Below are 26,070 nucleotides of genomic sequence, written 5' to 3'. Positions count from 1 at the left end.
GCTATTTCAACAGTGAGAGAAGAGAGTCTGAGCAGAAAAAGGAGGAAAAATGAATTGAAATTTGGTTCCAGCCAAGTCCAGTAACTTCTGCTTCCAGTCAGATGTGGTAAAGGCAGAGCAACAGTTAAACATTGATTTAATAAATACTGTATGTTTGAAAACACCAAAGGGATGTGGAAGCAAACAGGACTATATGAAATAAAATTTCAAAAAGGGAAGAGCCTTTTTAGGTGAGATTGCCACACATGCCCTCACCCAGGGGAATTTGCTTAATCTGGACTCTGATAATGAAACCTGTCTTACCAGAAAAACAATTAAAAGTATAATCTGTCATAATTGATCTATGTTAGCTTTTTAATGTCACAAGCTTTGTTTGGATGTTAATTTTTATTGCCTCCACTAGAAGACTCTGTGAAGGGAAGGCCATTGTATCATTTGCCACATGATCTCCAGAACATTCTTCAGTTGGGGCTGTATGACTTCTATAAATATTTGTTAATTGTTGGTTTCATGAATGCTATGGACTGAATGTCTATGTAACCCAATTTCATACGTTAAAATCCTAATCCCCGATGTGAGGGTATTTGGAATTGGGGCCTTTGGGAGTTAATTAGCTTAGATGAGGCCATGAGTGTGAAGCCCCCATGATGGGATTAGTGCCCTTACAAGGAGATGGAGGGCCAGAGCTCTCTCTGCCAGATGAGGGTAGAGCAAGAAGCTGTCCTTCTGCAAAAAAGGAAGAAAGCTCTCACCAAAAACAAATCAGCTTGAACCTAGATCTTGAACATTCCAGTCTTCAGAATTGTGAGGAATGCATTTCTGTTGTTAAAAATGCCCAGTCTAGGGATGGCCCCGTGGCTCAGTGGCTAAGTGTGCATGCTCCACTTTGGCAGCCAGAGGGTTCACAGGTTTGGATCCCGGATGCACACTGACGCACCGCTTGTCAAGCCATGCTGTGGTGGAATCCCATATAAAAAGTAGAGGAAAATGGGCACAGATGTTAGCCCAGGGCCAATCTTCCTTAGCAAAAGGAGGAGGATTGGCATCGGATCTTAGCTCAGGGCTGAGCTTCCTCACACACAAAAAAAGAAAAACCCCAAAAGTGCCCAGTCTAGGGGCCTGCCCCACTGCCTAGTGGTTAAGTTCAGTGAGCTCCTCTTCAGTAGCCTGGGTTTGGTTCCTGGACACAGACCTACACCAACATCAGCAGCCATGCTGTGGGGGTGACTCACATACAAAATAGAGGAAGACTGGCACAGATGTTAGCTCATGGTGAATCTTCCTCAGCAAAAAAAATAAAGTACCCAGTCTATGGTATTTTTGTTACAGCATCTCATACTGACTAGGACACTGAGTGTGTGGATAAGTTCATTTAGATTGACGATCCTTCTTCTACATGATGCGTTATTGCCAATGATTCCTGAATGGGTGTGAGTCAGATTTCACTTAAGGATCATGAAGACATTAGGGCCCTTCTTTGTAGTTATGCACATATTGATACACATGAAAACATGTTGCATCAAGTGATTTATTGACACCTTAGTCTCACACCTCATCCCATTAGCCTTCAGTGAACCTCAGTGTTAACAGCCAGTGCTTTGGGCAATAAAGGAAAGTCCCTGAACTGAAGAGGGGCCGGTATCCATCATGCAGCTCCTGTCCTCTGCCCAGCCAGCTCCAGAGCAGGGTCAATTTACAAGATGGGCTTTCCTCCAGGCAGCTCTGTCTTCCTCCCAGCCTGTTCTCATTTAGGATGATCTCACCAAGAGCAATGAGTGGAAATTGGGAGGGAAGAACTACAGACGGCATCTCCCAGGGGAAATTCTTTGTGGTTACATGATCTAGAATATGGATAACCTGGGCCGGCCTCCTGGCTTAGTGGTTACGTGCACGCTCCACTATCAGCAGCCAGGGTTCAGGTCCCGGGCGCGCACCAACACACCACTTCTCCGGCCATGCTGAGGCCGCGTCCCACATACAGCAACTAGAAGGATGTGCAACTATGACATACAACTATCCACTGGGGCTTTGTGGGAAAAAAAGGAGGAGGATTGGCCATAAATGTTAGCTCAGAGCTGGTCTTCCTCAGCAAAAAGAGGAGAATTAGCATGGATGTTAGGTCAGGGCTGATCTTCCTCACAAAAATAAATAGATAGATAGATAGATAGATAGATAGATAGATAGATAGATAGATAGATAGATAGATAGATAGATAGAAAGAAAGAAAGAAAGAAAGAAAGAATATGGACAGCCGGCTGCTCTAAGGTGTCCTGAAAATGGAATCCTTCCCATGTCTGCAATATCCTTCCATGTCCTCTTTCCCCTCCATCTCTCTGTTCTTGGTGGCCAAATTCCCTTGGCAATGACAACAAAAAAATGAAAGTAGGGAATAGCCCATTTCCAGTCTCAGAATTCTATGAAATTTTACTGCCTATCCCCAGTCTCCCAGGACTGAGACCCTTTTTACTCTTTTAAGATTAGATTACATTTTAATCTGCTTTAATCAAAGTTTTCTCTCATCCTTGTTATGTATATACATATTCTAATACATAATATTGAAAACATTATTTTTGGCCCTACAATTTCCAGATGGATACATGCCTTTGTAATTATGTTTATAACTCCATTAACTATAGCAATTGGCTAAGTGATGAGTAGTAATGTACTAATACAGGAAAATGGCCCATTTTTATTCAACATAAAGTTTCATGTTTTCATCAAGACAAATACCTGAATACTTAATTGTTCAGCAAAAACTCTTACTGTGTACATGTAAGCAATTATAAATCTATTGTAGTTGGTTTGCCTTGTTGATTATTCTTTGTTTCTGAATTGTGCATTCAGCATTTCCATGAACACTTTAGAGTCCTGCATCTTTATCCTACCATTTTAAATACTAGGTCATCGACAAAAGTCCACATGACTTGTTCAGTTGTGTGCTAGTGGGTCCTTTGTAGGGTGTCTTCCTAGGTACATTTTCACATGGTCATCAACAAAAGTCCACATTACTCGTTCAGTTGTGTGCTAGTGGGTCCTTTGTAGGGTGCCTTCCCGGGTACGTTTTCACATGCTCATTGACAAAAGTCCACATTACTTGTTCTGTTGTGTGCTAGTGGGTCCTTTGTAGGGTGTCTTCCTGGGTACATTTTCCAATGTGAACTCCAGCTGATGGCCTTGTGACACTGATGTAAATACTGGTGTCTCCACAGATCATGGGGCCAATGATGTGGTCCTTTACAGAGTCATATATAAACTAATACTTTTCATTCAATTAGTGTAAGGAATGCTATGGAAAGTAGATTGGGGACAATTAATAAAAGAAGATTGATTATGAACATGTTGTTAGGGAGAAATATTGAACCTCTGGCTATAAAGGTTTACATTTTATGCAATTAATCAGCCACCCTAACAAACCCCGTTCATAGGCAGGGCTATATACACATAAAGGCTATAAAGGTTTACGTTTTATGCAATTAATCAGCCACCCTAACAAACCCCGTTCATAGGCAGGGCTATATACACATATATATTAGATTAAGATTACATCATCTATTAGTTTGAATGTACTTTTTTAAAGTACGCCTTGTTTCTCTTGCACTTTCGTACTGGGAGAAATATGGAATAGATAGAAACCGACTGGATTACTCTGGTCTGAATTCAGATCACGTAGGGCTTGAATCATTCAACAAATGAGCCACTAATAGTGGCTACACCACTGGGATTTCCTGATGCAACATCGCGGTCATACACCCTATTGTGGATATGGACTCTAGAATAGGATTGTTCTGTTATCCCGAGGGTAACTTGTTCTGTTGATCAACATTTTGGATCAATAAGTGATAAAATATTTTGATTAGCTGGTCTAGATTTTAATGACTCAGAGGTTATTTTCTTCTCTGAGGTCACCCCAACCAAAATTGTTAGTCCATTTAAGTTTTGTTATCCCTTGATTTGGCTTACCTTTGTTTTTTTTTTAATTAATTGAAGCTCCATAGGGTCTTCTCTTCTTATTTTCTCATTCCCGCCTCTTCAGGGAAAGGTCAATATCACTGATTAAAAGTAAGAGAGAGTAAAACCCTCGAGTGGCCGTTCATACAAGCCCTCATTTAGACAACAAATGATGATGCTGCCTTTGCAGGGTCCAGTCACTGCGGCCTTTACACCGTGTCACTGGGCAAGCAGTGCCTGTAACACCAGAAATGCCAGAGGAGATGCTTTTGGTAAACAGGTGGGGGCTGTGTTTGCCGAATTTCTCTTACTTTTTGAAATCTTTCCTTGAATGCCTACCTGTGTTGGGTTAACGATTAATGTAATAAATAATTATTGGGTTGAATTTATTTTATTGTCAACTTTCGGTGATTATCTGTTCTGATATAAGATTATGCAAGGAGAAATAATTCTTGTTCCTCATAGTAACAGTACTACTTCTATGAATTAATAGATTAATGCAACATTAGATTAGGAGTTAGTTTCTGTGATTGAAATTAAGATAAGTATATTGTTAAACCTGAAGGCTTTCTTAATTTGTAGCTGAATTTAGGCCAACTAGGGTATTGTTTGTACTCCCTCTCTAAGGAAGGTTGTACCCTGTATCTAAAAGGCTGTACCTCTTTAGGGCTGGGTCGGGGTGAGCAGGAGGCTGAACAAGTGTGGACCTGGCTCTGTCCCAGAGGGATGAGCAAGAGACACAGGGCACCTGTTGCCACACACAGACGCAGCAGACATCACCAATCAGTCACGACGTGCTGGGCTGCAGAGCCCCCAGTCCTCGACAATGTGCACTCCGAAGCCACTCGCGGGCAGAGCAGGGGACTGTGATGAACCCATTTGCCGGCCCAGCTCCCCTAAGACGTGCTCCAGGCCTCCTCTCCCCACTTACTCCGCCAGCTCCTCACTGTCCTCGGGACTCAGGCCTTCAAGGCCCGCCAGCAGGCTGCTCCAGCACTTCTCCCTCCTTACCATCGCCTCCCCTCTCTGCTCCCACTCTAGTTCCAGGGCAAGTTACCTGTGGCTCCTGAGTGCTGCTCCTTGGCCTGGAAGGCCCTTCCTTCACCCCATCCACCCTGTGCACTCCTACTTACCTTTCAAGACTCGACTCCAGTGATGCCTCCTCGGGAAGCCCTCCCTGACGCTCCATCTCCCCAGGCCTGCTCTGAGCCACCACTCTGCCTTCTGCCCACGTCCATCACTGCCTGGAACCTTGCTGGGCTCCCTTGTCTGTTATCCACATCCAGCCCAGCCCATCAGGAGGGGAGGAAATGCTTAGGCTCAGGGCAATGGAGCAGATTCCTAGACTGTGGTGACACTGCCCACCCCAGGAGAGGTCATTCTTTGGTCACTTCCAGCTTAGGCCCAATGCAGCTCAGGGGGAGCCAGGACACAGGGAGGATGGCCCTGCGCTCAGCAGGTCACAGGGTCGGCCTAGGGAAAGGGCACAGGGGGCCACACACAGGGGTTCAGGACAAAACTTCAAGTCGACGATACCCTTGCTAAGGGCAGCAGGGGCCAAAGGCAGCTGCACAGCCTTTGAGCTTTTCATCTGCTCAGAGAGTCCCAGGGCTGGATAGAAGGAACTCAGGAGGCCCATCTGAGGTGGAGGTCACCTCGGGGGCATGCAAGCAGAAGCTGAGGGTCCCACAGCAAGTGGAATCTGAAGAGCTGACCCTCAAACTCCTTGCGGCTCTAACGTCTCCGAGTTGGAAGTCAGTCCCCTCAGTCACAGCCTCTAGCTGCCCCCTCACAGGGCTGTGCCTCTCAAACACCGCTCCCAAGGAGAGTGGAGGCTGAGGGTGAAGGCAACCTCCTACCCATGAGAACCGCTGTGATCACAGCCTCCTGCAAGGGGCCAAGGATGATGAGCAAGGGACAGAGGGACTGACCCACACGACTTCCCCTCAGATGCTGAACATGCTTGTGATTCACGGGGCCAATTAGTATCTGTCCTCATCCTTCACTCCTCTCTCCCCAAAAGGACATGTCAGTGTTTACTATGACATCCACAGACACATCAAGGGCATCTGGGAAGAATCATGTGTACATCTGGAGAGAAGGGAACTGTGAAAACCAGTAATATCTGCATCCATGTGTGCAGATACTGACATCCACATACAGCTGTCACATTCCTCCAGCAGCCCTGGAATACTCCACAATCACGCTGGCAGGTTTTGGCACATGGGAGCCAAACCAACTGGTGGTGTCCCCAAGTGCCACCACTGCTGGGGCCTACCTTGATGTTGGGGGGAGGCAGGGTGCCATGCCCCATCTCACAAAAGTCTGGCTGGTGTCCAGGAGGGTCTCACAGCCTTCGACCATCATGCCCTCCATGGCTATGTTTTCCTGGATGCTCTCTGTCTCGTTTACTTCATTGTGCATTATCCTGTGGGGACAGAAAATAAGTCAGAGACAGGCTGCCCCCGTCTCTCAGGGAGAAGGGAATGCCGGGCCTCTGGCCAGACCTAGGAAGAAGGCCTGGCACCCAGGATTCTCAGGTGGAGCCTGTGGTCACGAAGAGGGAGAGAGAATGCATATTGAATGCCCACTGTGCTGGGCACTCTATGGGCATGAGCTCACATCATCCTTCTGACAGCCCAAAGAGAAAGGTGTTCTTATTTCAGAGTGAAGGAAATGGAGATTAATAGCTAGAAAACAGGTCTGATTTAAAAGTCTAAACCACGTGGAACAGAGATGGAAAAACTAGGAGGAGGACCGGAGTAGAGGAAAGAACCTTTCTTCACTATTCTGCCCCCCACACCACTACTGGCCTTATCTCCATCCATAGAACTCCACCCACCCATCCTGCCTCAGGGCCTTTGCACTTACTGTCTCCATCCCTCCCCCAATGCACTTTATACAGTTGCTTCCTTAATGTTCAGGCCCTGGAATGGCTTAGTTTTGGAACACCTGGCAATCCCACTGGCTCACAGAAAGACTGACTCCAGTAGGCTCCAGCACGTCTGGGGGGAGGAGGACACACCTTGCCCCTCAATCTGAGAATAATGACAACACTCTTATTTGTCATCTTCTGACTGCCACAACACCCCTCCTCCAGAAGGTGGCGCCATTTAACTGCTTTTTAAAACTAGCATTGCTGGGAAAAGAGGCGTTTGAGTTGCCAACTTTGCTAAGAGCCTTGATGGGTTTTCAGGAGTCTTAGGAAGTTAGTAATTTTGGCGGGAGGAGCGTCTGGAAAAAGTACTCCACCTACTCCAAGAAAAGTACAAAACCCCTTATTTGTCTACTGATGCCTCAAATTCTACAACCACGACCAGATCACCAAGAGGGCTGGTTAATATGCGTGGCTTACAAAGTTCTCTAGTAGACACCGTCCAACTTAACTCTCCCAGCAATGAGAGATGACACTGGTCGAGCTGGATCGGTGATTAACGAACTCAGCGTGATGAGCAAATGACTGGGCCCTTCTGACCCTCAGTTTGCTCATCTGTAGAAGGTCGGAGTGAGGATGGAAGAGAATGCATTTCACGTGCTGACCTCAGGCCCAGCATATGGCAGGTGCTTGAGTAAAGGGCAGTGATCACTGTTTCTAGTATCACTGGTTGCAAAGGTGTTATTATAAAACTACTATTATCGTTGTTTTCTGGTTATCAGACTGAAGCATGGAGATGGGGTCTCTTTCTTAGGAGCCTCAGTCCCTCCATCCCAGCAATTCTCTTCTCAGCAGCCCAGGCCCTAGCCCTCTTCTGGAAGGGACAGGGTACAGGGAGGCACCTTTCAAGGATATGCTAGTTCCCTGGATATGGACTCATTTTTGCAGGTTAGCAAAGGTAAGCAGAACCATTTCTTTTGACAAGGGTGGGGATTTTGCTGAGGAGGGCTGTATTTGCTACAAACAAGGGGGCGATCCCACAGTAGCAACACGAGTTTCACTGTTAGACAAGTGCCAGATGCAGCTGCTCAGGACTCCTGCCAGCCCCGGCTGGGGTTTGTGCTGAGAGCCACACTGTCACCGCAGCTGGGGAGGAGTTCCCAGGGCCACAGGCTCCTGGGGGAACTGGAAGTGACGACCTGGGTTACAGTGAGCCCAAGAGATGAGGTTCAGGAGAAAAAGCGGGACAAAGGACAGAGGTAGGAGAGAGTCAGCCCCAGAGGAGGAGTGTTTCTGAGCACAGCCAGGGAGGGTTTGCTATCTGATGGCTTCCTGCCGGGCTGGGAGCTTTCCTAAGTCCCCCAAGGGAGGGAGAGAGGAGGATGAAAGGGCTGCTGTCAGGGCGACAGGAAAACCCTCTTCTGTGCCACTAGGGCTGTGTTCAGGCCAGGTACAGGTGATCAGGTGGGACAAAAGACGAGTAGGCTTCGGGAAAGGGGATCAGGGTCTTGGGACAAACGTCTTGGCACCCATGTGCCTTCCTCACCGCTGCCCACACCGGGATAGGGCATCCCGCAGGGACAAGGAGCCTCGTTGGAGCCCCAAGTCTTCTCCTTGGGAAAGTGTACAGGATTTGGCTCCTTGGGGTATGAGAGGACTGGGGTCCCCACCCCACAATGCTTTTTGTTAGTCTGCAATCACGCTCTGATTACATCTGCTCCCTGAATGAACCTCCACTCTGGGGCCTGTGCCCTACCCTGGTCCAGCCTGGTCCTCCCTCTGCCCAGCTGGGAGCCGTGGCCCTACTGGCTGCCTCTTGCTGGACTCGGGAAGCCATTTAGGGCACTGAGTGGTTGGCAGGGCTGGGGACAGCACCTCACACGCTGCAGACCGATCCTCCTTTGCAGCTTCTGGCAGCCCATCACTGCGTATGAGGCTGCTCATCATCTCTTGGCCTCCATAAGGTGCAGACCCCAGGGCTCAGCTCTTGGTACGCACCTCGTTCCTGCCTAAACTCACTCCTCTGGTGATCTCACCAGTCTTGTGACTATAATACCATCTCCGAGCTGATGGCTCCCGAATGGCTCGCTCCCTTACACTCCAGACTCAAACGCCCTCCTCCCTTCTTGTCCTCTCCAGCACTGTTGTCCATCTCAAGTTCAACACGCCCCCAGTAAAGCTCCAATGAAGCAAGAAAGACTTCCCCTCCACACCTGCCCCTCCTGCCAGTTTTTCCATCTCGGTTAGCAGCAACTCCAACCTTCTACTTGCTCAGCCAAAAACTCTGGAATCACCCTTGAGTCCCATCTTCTCTCTCCTCACATCTAATGCATCAGAAACTCCTGTTGGTTCCATCTTCAAAACACACCCCGAATCTGAACCTCCTCCTCACCTCCACTGCCACCACCTGGTGCCGGCCACCGTCAGCTGCTGCCTGGGCTGTTGTAGGCCCCTCCTCCCTGGTCCCTCTATTTCTGCCCTGGCAGAGGAAGGTTCCCCCTGGGCTTTGGAAACAGAAAGAGGGGCAGCAGAGGGGCCTTGACCAGAGGGCTGGGGCCTCTGACACTGGACAAGTCATTGGCTTGTCCACCCATGACACTGCCTGCTGTTGACTGCAGCCTTGGCTACATGAAGGCCCATCACCCAGGCCCCCCTCTGGGGCTCCTATACCACACGTTGTGACACACTGACACTGGAGAACAGGGGAAGTTAGCAGAGTGCCTGCGAGTCACTGGGCGGATCCCCGTCCTGGCAGATGGGCCCACGTGAGTGCCCAGGGCCCTTCCTCGAACCCCATCTGTGCCAGGGACAGCACACCACCCACACCATCCCACCAACTTTCCCCTGGGCTTGAGCTGTGAACTCCTCAGATTGCTCCAGGGGCCCTGCTTCCAGGTGGGGCAGGCTGGGGGTCCTCCAACCACCACCCCTTGGGATCCTAACCTGAACATGAGATTTTACCACCTGGGGCTCAGCAAACTCCCACTGGGGAGCATCCTCAGTCCTGGCCTGTCCACTGGTGGGGGCACCTGGGAGCCGGGCTCACCCAGACAGCCCCCCCAGTTTAGCCCTGGCGTCGTCCAGGCTGTTGGCTCGATGTGCTCGTGAAAAGTGGGCCAGGAGCTCGTGCAGTGTCAGAATGTGTTGGGAATCTGCAGCAGGGAGAGGTAGGGGTCAGGGACAGAGGCAAGGATGGGGAAGGACAGAGGGACAGGGAGACAGAGGCAAGGAGAGAGACAGTGATGAAGCAAGTCAGAGACAGAGCAGCAACGTAGCGAGGGAGAGAGAGACAAAGGAGACAGAGAATGGTTCTCTCAGCTCCCAGCACTCCCACCAGCAGGGCTGAGGATAGACACCCACAGCACTTTTGATCTCAGACTCTAACGTGGAGCCTCTTCCAGGGTCTTGTCTGGGCCAAGAGCCCAGAGCTTGAGGCTCTAAGCTAGCAGTAGGAAGGGCCTGGAAGTGGGCTCAGGACCAGGAGCTCCCCCTCACCTTCCCACACTGCCTGCTCTGTGGAGCTGGACAGGCCTGCCATCCGCTGGGTCAGGGTCTGGCTCTAACCCCATTCTCCAGGCAGCCCAGAGCTGGGGCCTGTTAGGGCCTGGGCTGTCCCGGCCATGGCCCCCTGGTGCCCCCAGGTGTGGCTTCCTCCCAGCTGGGGCCCTCACTGCCATGGTCCCCAGTAGGCTCCCCAGGCATGCGCCCTCAAGGACAGGGCTAGGTGCCAGCTGGAACATGGGGTCAGTGAGGAAGGCCTCCAGCACCCTCTCCTTGCAGTCAGTTTGGCCTCATAGTGCTTCAGCAGCTTGTCAAAGTCACTGTTCTGCTTGCAGTGGGCCAGGATCTGCAGGCTGTACTGGTGGCTGGAGACCAATTCCTGATAGAAATTGACCATCGGCAGCAGGATGGCCAACGGGCCTGCTCGGGAGATGCCCCACAAGCCCTGGGTCACCCAGCCCCACCCACGGAGGTCAGGTCCAGGTTCAGAGCTCCCACCCAGAGACACCCTTGCCTTTGTGGATGACTCTGGCACCACTGCCCTATCCAGGGCCAGATAGGTGGCCCCAGGCATCGGGACTGCATCAGAGTCACACATCTTTATAGAGATGGGGCCCTGTCTAGTCCGACACCTGTGTATTGGAAGGTCAGAGAGGGCTGTTGTGGGTGCTGTGGTGTGCCTCGCCGCCTGAGGGTCTGAAGGGCCACCCAGCTCTGGAGCTTTGGGGGTTCGGCTGAGGCCTCTGTGGTAACTGAATTGCAGCTCCACATCCCCCTCGGCCCTGGCTCTCCCAAGAGGCCTCCCTCCCAGAGTGCCCCACCAGTGACAGAAGTGACCCATCCGTGGTCATAAGGTGAGTCAGTAGCTGGCCTGGAACCAGGTCTCCTGAGTCCCCCATTCCAGGGCTTCCCCCATATGACATGCCCTCCCGAGTCACGTCCCTTCAGCTGTCTGTCCCTTTATCCATGTGTCCCTGTCCTTCCATGCCTCCCCAGGTTCAGCAACTTGGGTCGGCTGCTGGCCTGCTCTGTCCCAATCTCCTGGATACACAACACCCTGCCTTCCAGCCCCTGAAACACCAGCCAATCTCCCCAAACCTGCCCTTCAGTATTTGATTGACAGGGATGGACCCACTGAAACCTCTGCTTATAAACTCCATTAAAAAAGAAAAATGTGCTTTCTTTGCGATGAACTCTAAGTGGGAGCTTACACAGGGCATTCCACTACCCAAGGGACGGCACCTTCAACCACGCAACTACAGGAAGTGCAGACCTCGTCTTTCTAGGGCCTCTTCTCATTGTGACCTTGGGGAAAAGCGGGGCTCTCTGACTTAGGGAAGTGAACAACAAAATGTCACACTCAGTATGGGAGAGGCGCGATGCAGGGGTCCTGCTGTGCAGCCCTCGGGGCCGTCAGGGCGGTGCAGCCAGCTCGGAGAGCAGTGACGCAGGGTGGACGGAGTGGGAGCCTTGACTGTGCTTCTACCTTTTGTTTCAGTCATTCTACTTTTGGAAACCTGTCCCAAGGAGATGCTCTCTCATATGAACATTTCAGATGCAGAGATGAGTGTTTCTAGTAGCAAGAAGTTGCAACAACGTTAAGAGCCAATGATGGGAGATGGCTGCATGGATGAGGGCATGCTCACAGGTACTGGAGCATCATACAGCCATCAAAAAGCATACTTTCAGCATGAGAAAACATTTGTGCTATAATGTTAAGTAAAAAAAAACACATCAAGATTCAAATTCAATATTCATGTGTGACATTATTATTATTATTTTTTTTTGTGAGGAAGATCAGCCCTGAGCTATCATCTGCCAATCCTCCTCTTTTTTTTTCTTTTTTTGCTGAGGAAGACTGGCCCTGGGGTAACATCCATGCCCATCTTCCTCCACTTTATATGGGATGCCGCCACAGCATGGCTTGACAAGCGGTGAGTCGGTGCGCACCCGTGATCCAAACCAGCGAACCCCCGGCCACCGCAGCAGAGTGCATGCACTTAACCACTTGCGCCACCAGGCCGGCCCCTGTGACATTATGTAAATAAAATGGGGGTAAAAACCCCAAGACCTGTGCACAGAAAAAATTTTGAAGAAAACACACCAAAGTCTTTACAGTGGTTATCTTTGGGAAGCAGAACTATGGCTGTTATAGCTTTTAACATTTTCTGCTTTTCTAGATTGTCAAATTTTCTCAAATGGGTTCATATATATAATTTTTAAAAGGGGAAAAGTAGATAAGAAACTAAAAATATCTCGCTTCGTCCTAGAAAAACAGCTTGCCAACTTGTCTTTCCTCTTCTGCTCCCTCTGAGGGATTCTGTGTGTTTTTAAGGGGTCGCTGTTACACCCCAGGAGGATGGAAGTGCCGCCAGCCTGGAGGAGTGGGCCCTGGAGAGGGACTTCTCAGGTGGATTTGGGTGCAGGTGGGGCTGGGGACCTCTGCCAGGGCTTCCTGTTCACCCAGGCCCCAGTGGGCCAGCTGGAGATGCAGGCCTTCAGCCCTTGGTAGAGATCTGGTGCAAACACACGATGGCCTCACTGACAGAGGAGGCACAGGGTAAGCTCTGGCCATGGAGTTCCTGCCCCTCCAAGGGTCCCCCTCCCCCAAGTCCAGCAGAGCTGAGGGGCCCAGGGAGAGGGCAGGGGTTGCCACCACCCGTGGGACTCTAGCAGCAAATGTCTTTCTCATGTGACACCTTGTGTGAAAACCCCATCAGCGGGATACACTATGTAACTTGTGGGGTCCAGTGCAGAGCAAATAAGCAGGACCCCTTTTTAAAAAATGACAAAATTTCAAGATGGTGACAGCAGAGCACTAAACCAAACACAAGCTTTTCTAAACATGGTCACACGCCCCAGAAGCTGGCAGAGGACAGGAGCTGCTCTCACTGCCAGCCTTCCTGGCACCCTCAGTGCCCACCTGCTGGGGTGACCCTGAGGGATCTTAGAGGAACTCAGGGCTCTGGAGAATTCAGAGGAAATGCCACTGATGATGTGAAAAGAGCTAGGGCTTGAGACCCACACAGAGCAGGCTCAAATCTGCCCTATGCTGCTTCTGCTTCTGCAGCTGCTTCTCAGCTGTGTGACCTCTAGCAAGATGCCTAACATGTCTGAACCTCAGAAAACCTCTTTTCTGTAAAGTATGAAGGTGAAATGAGGTCATTCCTGCAAGTAATGGGACAATTTGAGGGCCTGTCTTGACATGAGTGCAGCCATGTTTGGCCGCTCCATTGACCTACAGCCACCAGCACACAAAGAAATATAAAGCTGCTTTCTGTGTGGTGGCAACTGGCCTTTCTCCCACGGAGATAGTTGCAATTTGTAACATCTCAAGGTCCTTTGGGCATTGTAGCCTGGGACAGACTGGCCATCTGTGCTGGGCTGGGACCATAACCAGGGAAAAATGCACGTGCACAACTGCCAGGCTGGGACAATAACCAGGAGGCTCAGTGCACATATGCCACTGATAACCATTTGTGCATGGGAACACTGAATGCTTGCTCTGTAAACTCTGTAACTGTTTACTCTGAAAACTACTGACGCTATATAAACCGCTGGAGACTGAGGCCTGGTGAGAGTCTCACCTGTGAAGGGGACACCTGGCCCAGGACCTTTGATGATTGGATTCCCGCCCAGCCATGTCAATTGAAGGCACTCTCCCAGCAGTGGGGCGTGGATGTTGTGAGTAACCAATCTGATGTGTACTCTTTTCAGTCAACCTGGTGTCTGAATTTCTGATTGATTTGTGTCATTTCCCTTCAGTCGATGTCGATGTTTCCCTTTCCAATTGAGCTAGTGTTTTTCCCTCTTATTATTTGACCTATTCGGATCTGTTTGCGGACTATCACCTTTACTCTCTTCTGTATAATAAAATATACCTTCAGTCCATTTGTTTGGAGTGACAAGTTTCTTTTACATCTCCAATCGAATCCCCTGAACCTCTCAAAACAGGGCCTGGTGCAGAGGAGGTGCTCAGTAAATGCTAGCTCTCCACCACTCCCTTTTGGGGGGAAACTTAGAAAAGCAAAAACACCCGGATTCTCCCAAGCATCTGCTCTGTCACCACCTAAAGAGCCCTGGGGAACATGCCTTCTCACTGTCAGTTTAGCACCAGGCTGGGTAAGGGGCCCCTGAGCACCCCTGGCAGCCACATTTGCCATGGCTCCCCTCCCAACACCCTCTTCCCCGCCCATACTCCCCAGCCAGCCAGCTCCAGAACACAGCCCGAGTGTCCTCTCCCAGGATGAGCTGTAAGGATGCCAGAGAGACTTCTGCTACTTCCTGCAGCCCCCTCCCCTCCCAACTGTTCCTCCTCTGCCCCTGCTCAACACCCTCAGCTCCTACCACCCTGGAGACCTGGGAACCTCCCCAATGTGTCTGGGGTTTGAGCTGAATGACAGAGGAGAAGCCAAAGGGACTCTGTCATGCACTCCATTTGTGGACAGGAAAACAGGCCCAGAGAGAAAGAGTGAACCCCTCCAGGAGTCAGGGTAGCCCCAGCCTAGGAGCCTGTCCCCATGTCCCTGCAGTGGTCTCTGTCTTTCTCTGCCACATCAGATGCCCCTCCCTGGTCCCATTCTCCATGTGTGCTCTCTGTTCCATCTCTCTGTGATGACTTAGCACTTTGGCTGTTGGAGGCCCCTAGTGTTGTCCTCCAAGGGGAGCTGTCACAGGGGGCTGTGCCCTCTCCCAGCAGTTTGTGCCCTGAGGGCAAACCCCCACCCTGTGGTCTCACTCGCTCAGTACAACAAGAGCAGGGGGTGGAAAGTGCTGAGTGGGCGCAGAGACACCTCTGAGCTAAGTGGCACACATCCAAAGATAGTAGCTCAGGAAATCACAAATGTGCCACAGAGCCAGCTCTGCTCCCTTTTCAGGGCATGTGGCTTTGTCCCCTCAAGGCCACTTGCTGAACCGCAGGATGAATGGGCTCTGACAATTGAGCGAATGGAGCACTTTAAAAGCAAAATGGGACAGTTACCCGCTCTCCACTTCCGGGTTGCTAAAACTACCCCGGCCTGTGCTTGAAGAGCGGCTGAAAATATCTAATGGAGAAATATTCAGGGCCAATGCAGGCTTTTCTATTTTTTCGATTCTCTGAGAACCTTGGCACATGAAATAATGGCTGTTCTTGGATCTGACCTCTAAAGAGCTAAGAGACTTACACACACAGGCTTGTGCAGAGCTCAGAGACACGTGGATGCCCAGTCAGCACCCTCACTGCCCTGATGTCATCACCCCCATGCCAGTCTGCTCTCTTTGCCAGTTCTGGGATTTGCACGTGGTATCCTTTTCTCTTTAGGTGGGGTGTGTGTGTGTGTGTGTGTGTGTGTGGGTGTGGGTGTGTGGGTAAAAGTAGTCTGTATGTAAAACTGATGGCGCTCTTCTCAGAGACATCTACAGGACATCTACTCCCCATGGACCAGAGCAAAAACCAGACGCAGTCAGGTCAGGCGCTCTGCTCCCTGCACAGGCAACACCAGTAGTCTGGGAGTCGGATTTAAAGATTGGGCCAGGTGGGCAAAGCTCTGGAGAGCTGTGAGCCTGGGGACCCTGCAGAAGCCTTGGGCCACAGCCCATCCCTGCTATGAACCAGTGTCAGGATGGAGGCAAGAGCCCCAGCCCTGCTGGGCTCGCAGAGGCTGCATTTCTCTTACCCTGCAGGTCCCTTCTGGGGATGCATTTGCTTTGGATCCGGGTTGGCTTGGCTGACGTCCAAGGCCGGCTCAGTTGACCCTTGTCAACGATGGCGATGGAGAGTTGGGACTCGGGCTTACACCCCAACTCGCCTGCTAGAGTCCAGCTCTGGCTACCCAACCTGGCTCAATGCCTGGCATCTGAGTGATGGGCAGGGCAAGTGGGCAGGGCAGCTGAGCCCTGCCCACTTGCCATCCAACAGTCTGGCCTTTTTGGCCCATCAGAGGCAAATCCTCGTTTGCCACACCCATTAGCAGCACTGCTCATTGGCTCCTGCCACACCCCAGTCCCCTCTCTGGAGACAGTGTCTTTAATCCAGAATGCATTTAGTCAGTGCAGTCATTGATGGGGGAATTAGTCCAGGGTTTTCTCTTGTTTGTTAGCAGTCAAGGTTTTGCTAAAGATCTCTGTACTTCTTGCTTTTCCAACAGCTGCCACACAACTCAGTTCTCTCTCCTTCATTCTCCATTCCCTCTGGCCTCTTCCAAGCCTAAGAGATGCCCATCTCTGTTTCCCTTTGTGCCAATCCTGTCAGCATGTCCTGATGGAGTCTCTGTGGTGGGCACCATGCTGGGCATGGGTGAGACACAGCCAGAGGTGGATGTCAGATCCCTTCCCTGGAGGAGCTTCCAGCCTAAGAAGGGTGTCAGATACCCACAGAGGTAACTTATACTCCAACAAGGTGAGGCCAGAACAGAGGTGTGCCCCTACTGCAGTGGGAGGGTCTCACCATGGAAGCCACAAGCGCTACCCAGAGGTTTTGCAGGACAAAAAAGGAGTCCAACTGGGCTGGCCCCGTGGTGTAGAAGTTAAGTGCACACGCTCCGCTGCTGGTGGCCCAGGTTTGGATCCCAGGCCTGCACCGATGCACCGCTTGTCGGGCCGTGCTGTGGTGGCGTCCCATATAAAGTGGAGGAAGATGGGCACAGATGTTAGCCCAGGGCCAGTCTTCCTCAGCAAAAAGAGGAGGATTGGCATGGATGTTAGCTCAGGGCTGATCTTCCTCACAAAAAAAAAAAAAAGGTGCCCAATAGGTGTGCTATAGGATGGAAGGAATTGGAGCAGAGGGGATGGTGTGAACAAAGATGCAGAGTATGACAGGGTGTTGAGTGCAGGGCAGCAGGGGTGTGGATGGCAGGAGGAACATGGGAAACAGGACTCAAGGCATAGAGTGGGCCCTGCAGAGGGGCTGCCTCGGAAGGGGTCAAGGCGGCCCTCTCTAGGTCAAAGTTGGTTTACAACCCTGATTCCACGGCTACAGTTTTACCTTAAACCATGAATTAAGATCTCTGCAGTTTATTGCAGAGTCAGCCTTCCAGGATTCTGAGTGCTCCCAAGCCAGGAAAATACCACGACCATCTCTAAACTCCTACCCAGCCCTTTAAGGCTGCCTAAGCCATCCCAACTTACTTCCAATCATAAATGGGAGAAAAATAGCTATTAAAACAATGAAATGGTGGCAAACTGAGGATTCTAGAGAAGCGGAGGATTCTTCCTAGAGGAGGATGCTCCCGTTGTTTTAGATGGTCCTTGGAGCTTTTTGATTACCAAAGATGGGGCCCAAGAGGGCTGTTTAGATGGGAGAGAAGAGACTGAGCAGAGCTGGATAGTTTTGCTTAATAAATTTTGTGCAGACTTTTGTTTGGGTGTGATCTCCCGTTACCTCTAGGGAGAGATGGCTGCGAGTGGGGGCTCTGGGGGTGGAGAGTATAGAAGGAGTGGAGACAGGGCCAGTGTCCTCGATGTGTGACCTGTGCACAGCCTGCTTAGAAGGGCCTAATGCCTGGTTTAAGGCTCTGCTGTTGCTGCCTTGAAATTCTTAAGAGCCCTGCATTTTCATTTTGCACTGGGCCCAGCAAAGTATTTAGCTGGTCCTGAAAAAAGGTGTAGACAAGGGTATATTGGTAAAGGATTAACGACCAGCTCTCTGAAAGAAAAACTCTGACTGGTAGCACTGGCCGATTTCCATGGTGTAAACATTCTTACCTTGGCCCATTTTAAGCTACCAAAGGGTGAATAACAAGCTTGCAAGATTCTTGAAAACTTCACAACCAACTTGCAAGTTGGTATGAGCCAGCTCTGGCACATCACTGGACGGGGGCGAGGGTCTTGGCAGATAAAGGGATTATGAACACCCCCACCACCAACAAAATGGCAGTTGGAAGCATGTGGAGAGAGGCCAGTGTCAGGAGAGGAGGTCAGCAAGAAATCCCTGTAGCAGGAAAGGCTGAGTGACAGGAGGGCAAAGATGTCTTCTATTCACCTGTAAGCCATTTTCTGTTTCAGTACTGGAAACCCCCTCTACTGTATCTAAGCCTTTCAGAGAGTCTGGTCCATACTTGCCAGTGTCGGGGTCTTGGGGACTGAAGGAGGAGCCAGTCGGATGTCATTAGGGCTTTCGTGGATACTCTGGTTCTCCTCCTGGGACAGGGCAGGACTGTACTGCCCAGGACCCTGAAGTCGGGTGTGGTCATGTGACTCGCTTTGTCCAATGAAATGTGAGCAGAGCTGTCAGGCACCATTTGCCACTTTGCTTCCCCTGCCATGGGACTAGTGAATTTCCTGATGGTGGAGCCCCGTCAGCCTGTGTCCCTGTCTCTGAGAATGTTGTGGAGCAGAACCCACAATGAACACAGTGTGAGAGAGAAAGCAATCTTTGTTGTTTTAAGCCACTGAGACTTGGGGGTTGTTTGTAATTGCAGTAGAATCTAGCTCCACCTGACAGACACATGGAGTGACCACACGGGGGTAAGGAGCAGTCAAGACTGAGTGAAGACAGCCATTGTGAGAAGTGATACAAGAAGTCAGGAGAGCAGAATTGGAAGCCAGATGTGGCCAGGAAAATGGAAGACCCTAGAAAATCCTCAGGAATATGTGGGATGGTGCCTGAGGAATTTTTCTGGCTATCAGAGGAAATGTGGCCCACAAGAGATTGAAGCCATCCAGGTGACACAGTGGTTCCCGAACATGCACCTTTTATCTGGCCCGTCTCCCCAGCAAGGAAGGAATAAGTTGTGGGTCAGCCACAGGCCAAGGATCTACACCAGGAGACCCAAGGTTAAGCCTGGATTCCAGTGCTGGAAGTGACCTTAGAGTGACCTTGCATAAGTCCCTTCCTCTTCTGTGGACCTCAGAGTTCTCAGATCCCTCCCAGCTCTGACGTTCTAAGACCCTCTGTCTTTGTCACGGGCGTCACTCCTCACTTACTTGGCTCGTCAGCGCCTCCTGCCTACCTGATGGCCTACTTCCTGGGAAATGGGCTCTGTTTCACCATCCTGGAGCCCCTCCAGAGCACACAGGTGCCCTCTGCCCTGCAGGATATGTCTGTGTGTGTGTGTGAGAGAGAGAGACAGAGAGACAAAGAGAGAAAAGTAGGGAAGGAGAGAGGGAGAGAGAGACTACAGCCAGAAAGCTTTACCAAGCTGATCTTTCAAAGTCTTCTTTAAAAAATTTATTTGCCCTGGAGAGTAATGCACTCAGTTGGAAACATTGCTCCAAATTCCCACCAAACAGGCCTCTGCTGCCACACTGACAAACACACACACACGCACACACACACTTTCAGTCAAAACCGACCAGTTTTGTGCTCCCCAGCACCAGAGAGGGCCCTGCCCTTTGCACCCACCCCTTCTCTGGCCTACCAACCCCCAAAATCTTTCAAGGCCATATGCGACATGAACCCATACCCTCTTTGGCCATAAAATGACTCATTATCTACCTGGATTCACACCTCAAGCTCTAATATGTCACCAAGCACACTCTACCACAATCAGACCTTAAGGGTAGAAACTTCCATCTCTTTACTGTCTACCACAGAGCCTGATGTCCATTCATTCATCAAGCCCTTACAGAGTACCCACTATGTGCGAGGCAGAAGGAACAGAGTGATAAATGACTCTGCCTTCATGGAGGTCCCACCATGCCTGGTGGGGTACAGAAACCCAAGGAGCTGGCTTTGATGTGGCATGCTTAGAGTGGGAAAGCCATTGGATCAGGGGGCATGGAGCACATTCTGGGATGAGAGTCCCCAGGAGGAGGCATTCGAGCTTGGTAGGATTCCACCAGGCAGGGAAGCCTAGGGATGGCAGGGGCACTCCAAACAGAAGCCCCACCATGTGCAAAGGCCAAGAGGTGCTCAGCTCATGACCAGGGATCACTGGCTGGAGCCCCGAGTGATGAGGGAAGAGGAGCCTGGGGAACAGGATTAGGCAGTGGTCAGCTGATCTTAGGCAGTTAGTGAACAAGTGAGTGAGTGAATAACACCCTTGATCATGAAGCCACTAACTTGATACTGGTCCCTAGACCTATTCCCTGGTCCCTAGCAAGGACTCAGCTTGGTTTCAGGGATATGTGTAGGGCTAGGCTAGATCTCAGAATGAACCAGATGGTTTAGACATGGGACAAGCCCCCATCCCAGGAGCCATGTGGGAAGAGGCTACAAGTAGAGTGGGAAGACTGGCAAGTAGACACGCAGACCTGGGTTCTAGTCCTGCCTCTGCCACCTCCCAGCTGTGTGAGCTTGGGCAGGTGACTTGAGTTCTCTGAGCCTGCTTCCTCGTTCGATCCTATGAGGATGGTTGTGGGGACTGACTAAGGAAGCATGTCTGACAGAGCCTGGTGCAGGGTAGAAGAGGTGTGTGGAATCTGAAACTTTTGTTCAACCTCAAGTTCCAAGCTAATGTGACCATAGTTCAGAGCTTGGCAGCAGCACCATAAGGTGGAATTGGCAATTTCAGATCTTTGAACATTCCCGGCAGAGCTGGCTTCAAGGGCGTGTGATGGGGTCCTATGCTCAGAAGGCCCCATGCTTGGGGCTTCAAGTTCTGCGGTTGCCACCTTGAAGTTCTTAACCATTTCTCTTTGAATTTGTGTTTCAGGAGTAACATCTGATGGAACAATTGAGCACGCCCCAGGGGAGTGGGACTCAGCCCTCATGTGTTCCTGCCTCCTGCTGCCTCCCTGGGATTGTTTCTCAGCTGCTCGCTCCCCACATGCTGGCACCCCAGAACCCATGACCTCCTCTACCCTCTGTCTGGGAGCAAATGGGTTGAGTCAGCCAGGAAGACTCACATCCCACCGTGAGTCACCCTCCACCCTCTGCAGGGGCCTCGGGGTAGGTGCAGAAAGGGTGGGTGCAGTGCACACCCAATGCTGTCTCAGAGCAGGGGGAGGAGACAATACCTGGGCACTAGGTGGGTGACTCAGCATGGGCATCTTGCCCACCCCTCATCTAGGTACCAAGTGTATCATGGCACAGAGGTTAGAGGAGGTTGGAGGTTGATATTGGGGGGTCGCCTGTCTGCCATGGGTGGGTTGGTGGGCTGTGAGAAGGGGAGGTCGACTTCCCCGACTCCACCCAGGGCCTTGCATTTTTCCCTTGCCTCAGGCCCTACAAATCATGCAGCTGAACCTGGTTAGAATCTATGTTTCCATTTTCCCGTCCTCAGCTCAGCATCCACGGTCCTCGTGTGACATGGCCAAATGGCTCTGAGCATCTGGTGAGCATGGTGAGATGAGGGGGGAGAGGCAATCAGATCATTCGGTGCTGGGGTAGACAGCTGGTGAGGGGCGTCTAAGGGACAGAGAGCCAGCACCTCCCAAGCTTTAATGTAAATGGCAATCAACTGGGATGTTGTGAAAGTGCAGATTCTGATTCTGGAGGTCTGGGCAGGGCCTGAGATTCTGCATTTCTAACATGCTCTTGCTTCATGGGCCACATTTTGAGTAGTGAAGTTCTAGAAGGCTTAACCTAGCAACAGTGTGGCCTCCAGACTGATGTCCGGTGAGCCCTTGTAGGAGCTCTTACAACAGGCAGAGGGAACGACTGCTTGGAACTGAGCCAGAAGCCCACATTATGATGACCTACCAGGACCCTGTGTCCTCGGACACTTCCGCTGATAATGTGGGAATGCTTAGTCAATGTGGTCATCAGCAGAGTAACTAAAAGCTCGCCCATAAATAACCTCACTCAATCCTCATACTCTTGTCAGGCAAGCAGAGAAAGGCTGTTTTATAGATGAAGGAATGGAGGCACAGAGGATGGGGGGACGTACTCCAGGTTGCAACTGTCAAGTGGCAGAGGTAGGATCTGAACTCAGATCTGACTAAGGCCCTTCCCACTCTGCCAGCATCACTAACTTTAAGTTTGGAGGCTGGCCTAGCTGTGACTGGAAGCTGGTCCCCCTGCCTGTCATGTGACCCCCGATCCTGCAGGAGCCTGGAGTGTGAGGTGTTGGGCCTGTGCCCTGGGCCCCCTGGCCAGCCTCCTCTGCACCCCTAGCCAGCAGTCACCTCTGCCTTCAGCCGCTTGATATTGATCTCCCCATCCTCGATCTGCTGCCGTAGCTGCTTGGCCACTGTCTTCTCCGTCTCCACGATGTGCAGCAGGTGCAGGTACTTCTGCATCAGTGCTTCGTGCTCCCTGGCCAGGGTCTGGGAGCTGTGGACAGACAGACGTGGTAAGACACTGCCTTCTTGTCCCCCAGGGATCCAACCAGAAGTGGGGCTCCCCCACTGACTGCAATTAGGAGAAGGTCCTGACTCCCAGACATGGTGCACAGGGCCTTGACCTGGCTGCTGTGCTGTTACCGACTGCTCTGGCCCCTTCTCCAACTCCTGTCTCACACTCTGACCTCTGGTTCCTCTAACTGATCCTGTTCTCTCCCCTCCCCCTCCAATCCACCTCCACCCCGGGCCTTTCTACAGGCTTACTCTCTTGTTAGGTGTGATGCATCTGGTGACTTTAAGTTAAAGTCAATGCTCAAATGGAACAACAAAGCCTGGATGACAGGACATCTGTTTATAACATGGTTCACTGAATACTTTGAGCCCACTGTTGAGACTACCACTGAGAGAAAGAGCTTCCTTTCAAAATATGACTGCTCACTGGCAAGTGCTGTGGTTCCCATGTAGAGACTGATGCTGGTGTGTGCCCCCCTCCACACACACACACAGAAGTTAGGAAAAGTCTTATGACTCACATAATAGAGGTCTCCGAGGAGAGCAGGTCCAGAATCTCAAGCAGCTCTGAAATGGCTTGAGAGAGCAAGGAAAGGAGCCTGGCCTGGGTTTTTATTGTGGTTGGGGGTTTTAAAGAAAAATATTCAATGACACTTGTCAAAGATGGTAAGGCATATTTTATTCAGAACCACTGTGATACGTAGAGACCACCATGATGGGATTTACAGTGGGGGAGAAACGAGATTGGGCTCGACTCTGAATGCAGCATGGGCGAGTGGGAATTCACGGCGGAGGCAGCATGGTGGGGGTCAGGGGATGGAAAATTACTAAGAGAAAAAACAAGTGTTGGGTTACTGGCTAACCTGACCTAACAGGATTCTTACCGAACACAGGCCAGAGTGATCAGACACCACCTGAGGGATGGTGGAGGAAGAGGAGGAGCCTGAGCAGATGGCGAGGGCGATCAGACATACGGGTGTGGGTTCTGGTTAAACTGATTTAGCAAGGTTCTTGCTAAAACTGGATTTTACAAGGAAGTGCACAGACAGGCCTACAAGAAGGTTCAGGAGCCTGACTAAAGTTTGGTCAAAGCAAGAAATCTTTGCCAGGGGTGAGACCAGGGCAAGAGTTCTGCACACAGACAGGGGATTGTGTGGTTGGATCCAAAGCCAATGCCAGAGAAGGGAGCCTCTGGACTTTCTCCTCAGCTTGTCCAGGTGTGGACACGAGGGGAAGAGGGAGAGGAGAGGCGTAAGCTGTCAGCACACATCAAAACGTGTGGAGTCTGACCGCTCATTACAAGGACTAACATGCGTACAAAAATATGCATTCTCAATGGCTTGTTTTTATATAAACATTTTTTTTGGTTTTCATATAAGCATTCACAATGGCTTGTTTTTATATAAAGAAACACCAACAGGAAGCTCAAGAATGATCAGAACTGTGTACTGGGGGTGGCTGGAGTAACAGCGCTGGAGGGGACCCAGAAGTGTTGGCAGTGACTCTTCTGAAGTTAGACTTTTCTATCTTACAGATTTATCTAATATAAACAGAAATTTACACATACCGTGTTTTCCCATTTAATAGTTTTTCTTTAATTTTAACTTTTGTACATAGGAAACCATTCTAAGATTTAATTCCTTTAGCACACTAACGGTTACAAAAGAGTAAACCAGAGGAAATGAAATTTTCATATCGCTTGCTAACTAAAAGGGCAAGGTGCATCCTAGTTTGTCCTTCCACTGTATCTCACACAGGCAGTATTTTCAGGAATCAGTGGCATATTATAACGCAACAGGGGTTTGGGTTTAGCTCCTTAAACATAGTAGGATTAGTTTGATTCGTTTTCTTCACATCAATTAAAATAGAAATTCCATTGCTTTAGCTTTTTAAATCTCAGTGTTCTCTAGGGACATGCACACGCAAACACTGATGTAAAGACGAAAACTGCACCTGAAAACTTCAACACATTCATTTCACATCTTGAGAGTCTCTTGCCTAAAAGGGACAAAAATTCTATTTAGTTCCACAATTTTCTTGCCTTACTGACGTTAGATCTCTCCATCAATTCACATTTTTAAGCCCAAGAAACTCGAAATGTTATTTGTTATACAGGAAATAAAATTACAAGGTGCTAAGGGAAACCAGAGGCACAGGGCTGCACTGTTCAATCGATACAGGAATTAAAGCAAAGAAACACAAATATTGGAATCAGCACAGATAAGCAGCCTGCTTCCCAGGGACAGAAGGAAAGCCACATTCAGAAAGTTAAACACATTCTAAACTCTCCTGGTGGGGACAGAAGCCCTGAGTGGGTCAGTTCCTGGTGCAGGAGGGTGGGGACACCTGAGCAGCCACAGGAATGGACTCTGGGAGCTCACACACCCTCCTCTGCCCGGGGAGGAAGAGAAGGGCTCCCTCTCTCAGCTTCCACTCTCACAAGTGAGGAGACTCTCGGCAGGATGCAGTTTAAGGTTGTGACCCAAATGAACCCTAAATTCATAAACCCTAATCCAGACACAGAACTCCTGATTTCACAGACTTTCCCAATGTGCATAAATTACCCTCTGCAGGCACCTGCACTGTGGGTGCAAAACTCCACCCTACGTGTACAGGCCCAAGGGGAGCACAGGGACAACCTCACGAAGGGCAGCAACTCCCTCCCCCTGTGCAGGTGCCTTCCCAGCTTTCCAGGGCTCTGCAGCTTCTCTCAGCAGAAAGGCTCCTTCTGCAGTGGGTATGACCAGGGAGGACACCCAGGAAGAACGTGTGGGCCCTCAAGTACTTCCCTGTGCAGGCTCAAGGGGGCTTAGCTTAGAGACCCTGACCCCAGGCTTCTGCTCCCAGTCACGTCGCTTTGGACCACAGTGATCTTGTAAATGGCACAACCCAGTGTTTGAAGAATCTAGCAAAGTCACACAAACCCACAGTTTATGTGGAAAGGAGGGAAGAAAGTTATAAAGCATTTTTCTGGTACAATGAGAAAAACCACATGTATTTATTACTTTCAGAAAATAATATTAATTAATTGTTATTTCCATGGCAAAACACTGTTTTATAAACAATTAATCATACTTAACACTTTTGCTGTTCAAATGTAAGCTCTGGAATTCCATTTGGAACACCCCATCCCAAAGAAAAGAACTGACCTCAGAACAGGACTACACACTCTCAAAGGGGAAACAAGAATTTTTAACACATTCAATGTAATATTAGAATCTTTATTTTTTTCTGAAGTACCTATTTCTTGCCTCTTTGGAAATATTTTATACTGCTTTTCAAGGCCACTGATTACATAAACTTTAACTTTTGAAAACCTGAGGCTCCACTAAGTGAGTAAATCTTTTCAAGGTGACAAACCCAGGGAGGGGCAGTGCTAACAGGCCAGAACACCCAAGAAAGATTGCACAGAGGAACCTCCACTCCAAGGCCTTCCGTAGGATGTCTGTGCCAGAAGAGAGCCTGGGAGGGGCACAGGGACTTCATACGAAGGATTCCAGGCGGCCATTCTCTGCTCTCTTCTTGTGGAAAAGAGCCACAGACTCCCCAACACCCCGCTGCCCCCCCCCAGTGGCCAGCGCCCCAGCCCC

General features: G+C 50.3%; 1 long non-coding RNA gene across 2 annotated transcripts; it reads right to left on the bottom strand.

Moving 5' to 3' along the window:
- Window positions 1-2,669: 2,669 nt before the first annotated feature.
- On the bottom strand, window positions 2,670-26,070 carry LOC147911276 (uncharacterized). 2 transcript variants are annotated; one of them, XR_015551343.1, is made up of 5 exons: window positions 23,002-26,070; window positions 22,313-22,460; window positions 6,227-6,376; window positions 3,961-4,049; window positions 2,670-3,286 (listed from the first exon to the last, which is right to left on the bottom strand). It is a non-coding gene; the product is annotated as an uncharacterized LOC147911276 (long non-coding RNA). The 2 variants fall into 2 exon arrangements; XR_015551342.1 differs by having other exon boundaries at window positions 2,670-4,049.

This window comes from Ceratotherium simum, unplaced genomic scaffold (genome assembly GCF_057802395.1).
Source record: "Ceratotherium simum simum isolate JZ-2026a unplaced genomic scaffold, ASM5780239v1 HiC_scaffold_44, whole genome shotgun sequence".
In the NCBI taxonomy this organism is placed as follows: domain Eukaryota; kingdom Metazoa; phylum Chordata; class Mammalia; order Perissodactyla; family Rhinocerotidae; genus Ceratotherium; species Ceratotherium simum.
Note: the sequence above shows the minus strand (reverse complement) of the source record. Positions and strands in the feature narration are given on the sequence as shown.